Raw genomic sequence first — 7983 nt, 5'->3', positions numbered from 1 at the left:
TTCCGGTGACGAGATGCGTCCGAGAGCCAATATCCAGTTCGGTTAATCGGAGCGCGTTATCGCCATTTTTTTCGTTATAAAAGGATGCCGCGACGATCTCGAGATATTAGTACGTTCGAGAATATTCGCGGCGTGATGAAGCGCGCACAGAGCGCCTTAATTTGTCCGGAGGGGAAAAAAAAAAAAAAAAAAAAAAAAAAAAAAAAAAAAAAAAGAGAGAAAGCGTTATCTGCGTTATCCCGTAAACTATACGATGCATTTGACTGCCCTGACCGAACTCCCTTTGTTTGCTCGTTCGTTCGTTCAGATTATACGGATGCGCATTCATGTACCGGCATACGGAGCAGGTGCAGGACCGAAGAGAAGAGCGAACGACCGAACGGATCCGGTTCAGGATAAACGCTACGCGAATCCCCTTTCTCGTTGGCTTGTTCGCATAATATGGAACTAGCTTAAGTCGGTCGTCGGAGTAGCAAAATTAAAATAGAGTCCGTTCTGTGCCTTATTTTTAATTTATTTTTGGAAGAAATTCAAATTGACGGGATTATCGATCGTCCTCTCAACTAAACAAATCAATAAATATAAGTTCTTTTCTTATTAATGAACATTACACATAATAATAATAATATAATTTAATGCTGACTCGTATAATAACATGCATAATAAACATCATATAATTATTATAACAACTATTCAATTACCTTGATATTTGTTTGAAAACAATTTATATATAACAATTATTCTGTTTTACTATTTAGTGAAAATCGAGATACGATCCATCAAGGAACGCGACATAAGCACGAGAAAGCTTTTAAAACGCTGAGATAAAAAAAAAAGTTCTATCCATCTTAGAAATGATCAAACCATGATTGTTTTAAAGTAGCAAACCAATGAACCGTGTGAAATTCTACGTAATTATCCGGAAGTAATGCTTCGTCGGGAAGCGGAACGCCTCCGCAGTCACTGTTAGCTTAATCGGAACGGCTTCCCTTTTTAATTCGCGTAATATCTGCTCCGGGAACCACCCTCTTTCAAGGAAATTTGTATTAACTGAACGACAAGATGTAGACACGGTGCATGACACCTTCTTGAAAAATTATTTGCTTTTCTAGATATCAAAAGTTTCCGTCAATTTTGTTTCATATTAAATTATACGTATAATTAAAGCGAAATGTGTATTTTAATTCAAGCTAATCATTTTTTGGTTTAGAGAGATATTTCGCTTTATTATCTCCTGATATTTGGCTTCATATATTTCAGCATCGAATAATAAATATGTATCACTTGTTTTTTATCTATTTACTTTATTTGAATATTGATCTCAAGCCATTAAGGATTAATCAAGAAAAAAAGATCTTAAACTCTTTTTCTTGAGAAAAAGTTTAATCAGAATTTCTCGTCTACTTCAATTTTCTTACAAAACATAATAAGCTCTATTATACTTGGGAAATTAAAAGAATTTCTGTTAATAGAACTTGGCCCATTTCAATATGAGTTATAAGCTATACGTGCAGTTTAACTTTTTATTTCTCTATATATTTAATATAAAAATTATACGACTCTTGAAAAAAAAAATGTGTTAGATATAAAATTTGACAAATAAAAGTCGTTCATCTTGTACTGTTTTTTCATGGCACTTATACGAAACTCATTCACGAAAATATTAATTACAAACGTGCGCAGACTAATCAGCAGAATACGAGGATTGCGTGATACTTTCGATGTTAATCGCAAGATATGCGCATTTTATTATATGAGCCTCTCAGAAGCCAAATTGACCAATCCCAGTTTTTGTAAATTTCTTAATTTTAGTACCAAAGTACATGATTAGTGTTCTGATACTAAAATTAAGAAATTTACAAAAACAGGTTAATCAGTTTGGCTTAGTGAAAGATTCGTGTAATGAGAGAGTAGCGCGAAAGATATGGTAAATTACGATTTGCTCGGTACTCGAAAATCGTGGCCAAATGCACGTCGTTACATTTTACGCTTGCATTTTATGGGAACTTTATCTCGCATTATAATAAAAGTGAATAAATATACAAGTTGGAATGAAAGATAAATATCCGCCGACGGATATTGGAAAATATAGTTTAATTTGTCGACTTTTCACACGATCGATGTTTCACAAAACACATATATATATATATAATTAATAAATAGTCGACATGTCACGAAGCTTTTTCAAATCACTTAATTTGACGATTCGTGGTATTATTCCATGTTCTGAATTACATCGCGTGAAAATAATGAGCGAATTATATTTAAATCGGGGCGAAGAATTCGAAACGTGACGCAATATTTTTTTTGAAATCAAAGAAATTATTATTGCCCATAAATATAAAACAATAATTTATAATTCTCATTTTTTATTATTTTAATTTTTGCTATATGAAAAATGAAATCTTTGCTTCGATAAATAATCGTCTCATTGGCACGTTTACAAATTGTTAATCGTAAATCGTAATACTATATAACCATACAAAATTGTTATTTTTTAAAGGGGATAATACGATGAGTGCTTTGTATTATCGCTGCATTATTATTTATCAATCTTGTAGCAAAATTTAGACGCTTGTATATCAATGTGATCGATGGCATATTCCATGTAATTTATTTCATCGAAATCTCTTTCTATCGTGTGTCGAAATCTATTGACAAAATATCGGAATTATATATATTTTTAGATATTTATCTTTAATTTTAATATGTACATTTGTTCGATTACGCTTGCTATCTCTATTTTTACTCTAAATGACGATTTTAATATTCATACAATATGTACTCATACAAATAATTCTGCGATTCGTATATATTATTAACAAGCGTAAATGGTTAGCGAATTAAACTTGAATGAAAAGAATTCAAAACCCGAAATACATATTATATTTGAATTTTGTCTCTCTCCAAACATATTTAAAAAAAATAATTATTGCCCGAAAATATCGTAATAATATAATTTGTAATTCTCTGTCACTTCGATTAGTCGCATTATACTTTGAAAGGCGATTATTTTATTATACAATTAACGATTATAATTATCAATTTATATGATTTATTAACTCTCGTGATGAAAGACTTGTATAAGTATTAAAGTGATCGCTCTTTATCAGAGTTTTATATTATTCATCGATTTTTAAACGTCATTTGCCATTTTCAGATTGAGAGCGTACAATAACACACAAATCGAATAAATCAAATAACGGAAAGTCGTAATTATATCAACCATTAATTAGAAATTAATACGAAAAACTAGAATATTTCCTATAGATTTATTTTGCGGTAGATATTTTGCAACGACAACGAATTAAATTCTCTATCGATACATCGAAATACAAGTGAAAATATATCAATTGCATTAATTGATAATCGCTAATTATATTAATCTTAAGAAACTATCGCGTTTGGCATTTTCTGATATTTTTTGCGTAATCGTATTTAGAAAAATATTAAATTACGATATATGTAGCGGCTTAGATCGCTACCTCCCTGCTCAAGGTTACAGCGCGTCGCGCGCGCAAGTGACAATAATAGCACATTCCACAGCGGGACATCAATAACACACATCAATACATACATAAAAATTTGGCACGCTACTGTTTATATACATACATGAGACTCGTCGTAGTCTTATCATTCGAGCGGTAACTCTCGAGCAGGAAGTAGTGCGATCTATATATATATATATATATAATAATGCCGCAATAAATGGCGCAATATTCGGGTGCCGAGTGGATCCTATTCCCATCGCAATATATCATAAAGTATGTTTGTAATTAATATCAGGAGTGTCATGCGATCGTCTATATCTTGCTGATTAGTGCGCGCGCGATCATAATTAATTTCGCGAGTAAGTTTTCGTACGTGTATTATAAAGGACTATCGAAAGATAAGACAGAGGAAAGAGGAGGAGGCACTCAAGCGATGATGGAGAAACCGAATTGAGTGTGAGCAATTTATATATTATTATTTTCTTTATAAGTATATTTGTTCCTTTTTCCTGTTTTGTTTGATTAATGAAATTTTATCTCTTTTTGTTTTCTTTGGAAATAAAGTATTTACCTATCTTGCACATATATATTTGCGGTCCAATCTCGCTGATATTCATTTAATTCCGCAAACAGACATTTCGCGAAATCATGGCTCGTAACATAATGTAGCTCGATGGATTAATGTAAAATAATGTAATGTTATTATGATATTACGTCTCTATTTGCACGCGATCGCAAAAGAGTAAACATTGAAATTTGATTTCTTGTTTCATTAAAAGTCGTGTTTAAAGCAGTCTTTTTTTTTTAACTCGATTTATCTAGTATCGAAAAGACATTGGTATCTCGTGCAGCTTTTTCGGATGTACGTGTTGCTGATAATCCATCTGTAACGACGGCTATATCTGCTGGGAAACGCGTTTCGCATTCGCGTGTGTAATTGAAAATGAAAAGATCTATCATTTTCTCGATATGTCGTAAGAAAGATTGGATATAACGTATCGATACGTATCAAAGATACTTTCGCAATAATTTTCTTGCTTGTGTTTTATGATAACTCAAAATGTTTGTTATGGTGTAATAAAACAACAAAAATTTTTCTCAATTTATTATGCCGTTTTTCTTTTACGCTTTTCTTCTAAAAAAACCGAAAAACATTTGGCTGCATAAAAGATTGTACGAGACATCAAACAATATAATTGTATAAATGAGACAAGGAACTTTTTTAAGGCGAATGTTTGAATGTGGAAGTAAATTTCCCGGTTAAGACAAATACGTCGGGTTACATCCTTGGCGTCACTTTATTTGAAAGGAGGGTGGAACAAACAGCGAGTTGGTCAGAGGGCGAGAGAGAAAGAAAGAGAGAGAGAGAGAGAGAGAAAGAGATTTTCACCGGTCGTACGTCGGAGATAGCATCCCGACATATTTGCCTAGCAAAAGCTTCCGACTAAAGAGGGTAGGAGAGAGAGTCAAAAACAGAGTGGACATATTGCCACAGTGGCATTGCGCCAGTTCTCGTGTTTCTACCCGGTATCTGAGAACGTAAATTGAATCGTGTATTGGTCGGCGATAAATTTGGAAGGCATCTCACGCACCATATTTTCATCCAAATCTCTCAATCGAATCTTTTATCATTTATTTAATTTTATCTCTACGAGAGAGAGAGAAAGAGGATTGCATGATTTATACATTTATTTAGTTGAGAATAATGTTCGCGCGCGAATTATCGAGCAAATAGAAACGCAATGACAGCCATCTCGGCGACATAGATTGAGCGTACATAGCATAGGAGAGAGAGATGTATTGCTCGATACAGATCCCAAATGCAGTGAACCAATCACACGTTCAACATAGCACATTTATGAAATAATTTCCGCCTCTTTGACCGAAATATTAGCAGTCGGATATTCAATGGCGTATGCTCATAATTCTATTTAGCGCGTTTCATTCAACGCGTATGTGTATCGGGGGAATAATAAAATTCGTACATAGAAAATCAGGTCGCGGCTTAATCAAGCTTGGACCGAAAACATCGTCGAGCATACGGTTTTCGCGAATCGACCGTATTATATGCGGACTTGTTTAATCATTCGTTTACAAAATGGACTAGTAATCGATACGATTCGTAATAACTTTTACATTATACATCGATACTTTTTTGCGGGCCGGACTCGCGACCTCGAGAAGCGTTAATTAATATAAACAAGGTCAGTCACGATCGGGACATGAAACGAATATGAAAGCTATCCCGTGCTAATGAACATTTTCAAATTATTTCGTTACGTCATTTCTACTTCTGACAATATACCGTTCGTTTCAGTCTGTCTTTAATTATGCCGTCTCATCTCAATCTTTTTCTATTATGTCCATAGATGAAACATCTGCCGATAATTTGACAACTTGGAAGGACGTACCAAACGGCCAGTATCGACAGCAGTTATCAAAGCAGCGTTCCAGACGCGGTGAGTCTTATTCTTGCTCGATTATTTTTCTTATGTCGCATGGCTGGGACGGAAAAAGAAATGAGGCACCGTAGGAAAAGAAATTATTTCGTAAAGAGAGAAAGAGTATAAATTTCATTCTTTTGTAATACGCGGATGATTACCAGGATTCTCCAAGTAGCTACGCCAAGGTGAGCGGCGCCGATGGCGCGCTTTTTAAGCTTTTCCGTATTCCCTTGATTTCTCTTGTTGCTCTCTTCTTTTTCTACGCCTCTTTTATTCCCGATCCCGGATCTTTTTTCTCATCTCCTTTCTCGCGCGCGCCTGCAGCGCGCTTTCAAAGAAATATCAATTTGTTGAATTATTACCCTCAAAAGCGACGAACTCCGCATTTCAATATCCGCGAAACGCATCTCTTTGATCGATTTCACGAGATATTTTGAATTAACTATTCAAATATTTTAAATAATTAAATATTAACATACAGAGTATTCGCATTTACAAAATCGTTATTTCGCGCATTTCAATTTCGCTCGGTAATACTCTAAATCCTCCGAAACTGATATTATAATAATTACAAAATTGATTGTTTTCGCGCGCGTAAAACGACGCGGGTTGCGAAATTTTATCATCTTTATGAAACTGCAAAGAAGTTGAAAAAAATTTTATACGGACGAGTGCAACTGCAATGGGGGGAGCTAGATGACGAGATCGAGTTATAATCGATAAAAGCGCATAAAAATTTGCCCTGCTCCACTCGATCATTCCATTAGTTTTGACGTTATCGCGACGCGATCGATCTTGTCGAGGAGTTTTTTCGCGGCGTTTTTCAACTCGCGCAAATTAACAGCGGTACCGATTATACGATCCATTTACATCCTACAGATTTCCCCTCCTTTCCCCTCGACAATAGTGACGGGCAGTTTCCGGGCCGCGAGCCCATTTTCCGCTCCTCCAAGTATACTTCGAGTGTTGGCTCCGGAATATTATCATTCGACTATAGAGAAACTATCTCTCTCTCTCTCTCTCAAATCCATTATCTATCCGCGCTACAACTACTCGAAGCTGTGGCCGTGCCATTAAAACTACGGAGGTCAATTTGTCCCCTCGCACCACTCGACCTTGTATTAACACGCGTTCGGCTTACAGTTGGTAGAATAAACGCCGTTCGAAATCTAATCTCTTCGTTCGCGCGCGTGATTATACTGGTAGGTCTGTCGTTAACCTTGCGTTACGGTAAGAGCGAGGTGCGATGATTTCAAAACCCTTTCTTGCTCAAAAATGCGATTACGTAACGGCTCGTCGAATAAAATTAACATCAAACTCGACGAAATCTTGATTTATCCAGATTATCCAGGATAAGCTTAACGATGAAAACCTGTTTCGCTATGCATAAACGATTTTATAAAAAAAAGATACATCAATATATGAGAGTAATATGTAACATAAACCGAGGTAAAAAAAAATGGGAATATTATCATTCGACTATAGAGAGACTATCTCTCTCTCTCTCTCTCAAATCCATTATCTATCCGCGCTACAACTACTCGAAGCTGTGGCCGTGCCATTAAAACTACGGAGGTCAATTTGTCCCCTCGCACCACTCGACCTTGTATTAACACGCGTTCGGCTTACAGTTGGTAGAATAAACGCCGTTCGAAATCTAATCTCTTCGTTCGCGCGCGTGATTATACTGGTAGGTCTGTCGTTAACCTTGCGTTACGGTAAGAGCGAGGTGCGATGATTTCAAAACCCTTTCTTGCTCAAAAATGCGATTACGTAACGGCTCGTCGAATAAAATTAACATCAAACTCGACGAAATCTTGATTTATCCAGGGGATAAGCTTAACAAAATGGAAAAAAAAATGAGATGTCCGCTCCCTATCACATTAACTCGAATCGCTTTTATCGCGTCGCTCGTAACGACGCTTTTTACGACTAGTAGACAGGATTTGATCTTTATTAATTTCGTACAATAATGCGCGTTATACCCAAGTGTGCCGCAGGCTCGGAAGGCAGGATGGCGTAATAGGGGGAGAGGGGAACGGGAGGGG

At 35.8% G+C, this 7983-nt stretch overlaps 1 long non-coding RNA gene across 2 annotated transcripts in view; it reads left to right on the top strand.

Moving 5' to 3' along the window:
- The first annotated feature begins 3392 nt into the window (after positions 1–3392).
- Positions 3393–7983, top strand: part of LOC115242273 — a 67331-nt gene continuing 62740 nt past the window's right edge. The window contains exons 1-2 of one of the 2 annotated variants that reach the window (XR_003885034.1): positions 3393–3947; positions 5861–5950. This is a non-coding gene — a long non-coding RNA (uncharacterized LOC115242273). The remainder of the gene's footprint in view (positions 3948–5860; positions 5951–7983) is intronic. The other variant, XR_003885033.1, reaches the window with a different exon arrangement.

Source organism: Formica exsecta, unplaced genomic scaffold (assembly GCF_003651465.1).
Source record: "Formica exsecta isolate Colony F162 unplaced genomic scaffold, ASM365146v1 scaffold59, whole genome shotgun sequence".
Taxonomy (NCBI): domain Eukaryota; kingdom Metazoa; phylum Arthropoda; class Insecta; order Hymenoptera; family Formicidae; genus Formica; species Formica exsecta.
Note: the sequence above shows the minus strand (reverse complement) of the source record. Positions and strands in the feature narration are given on the sequence as shown.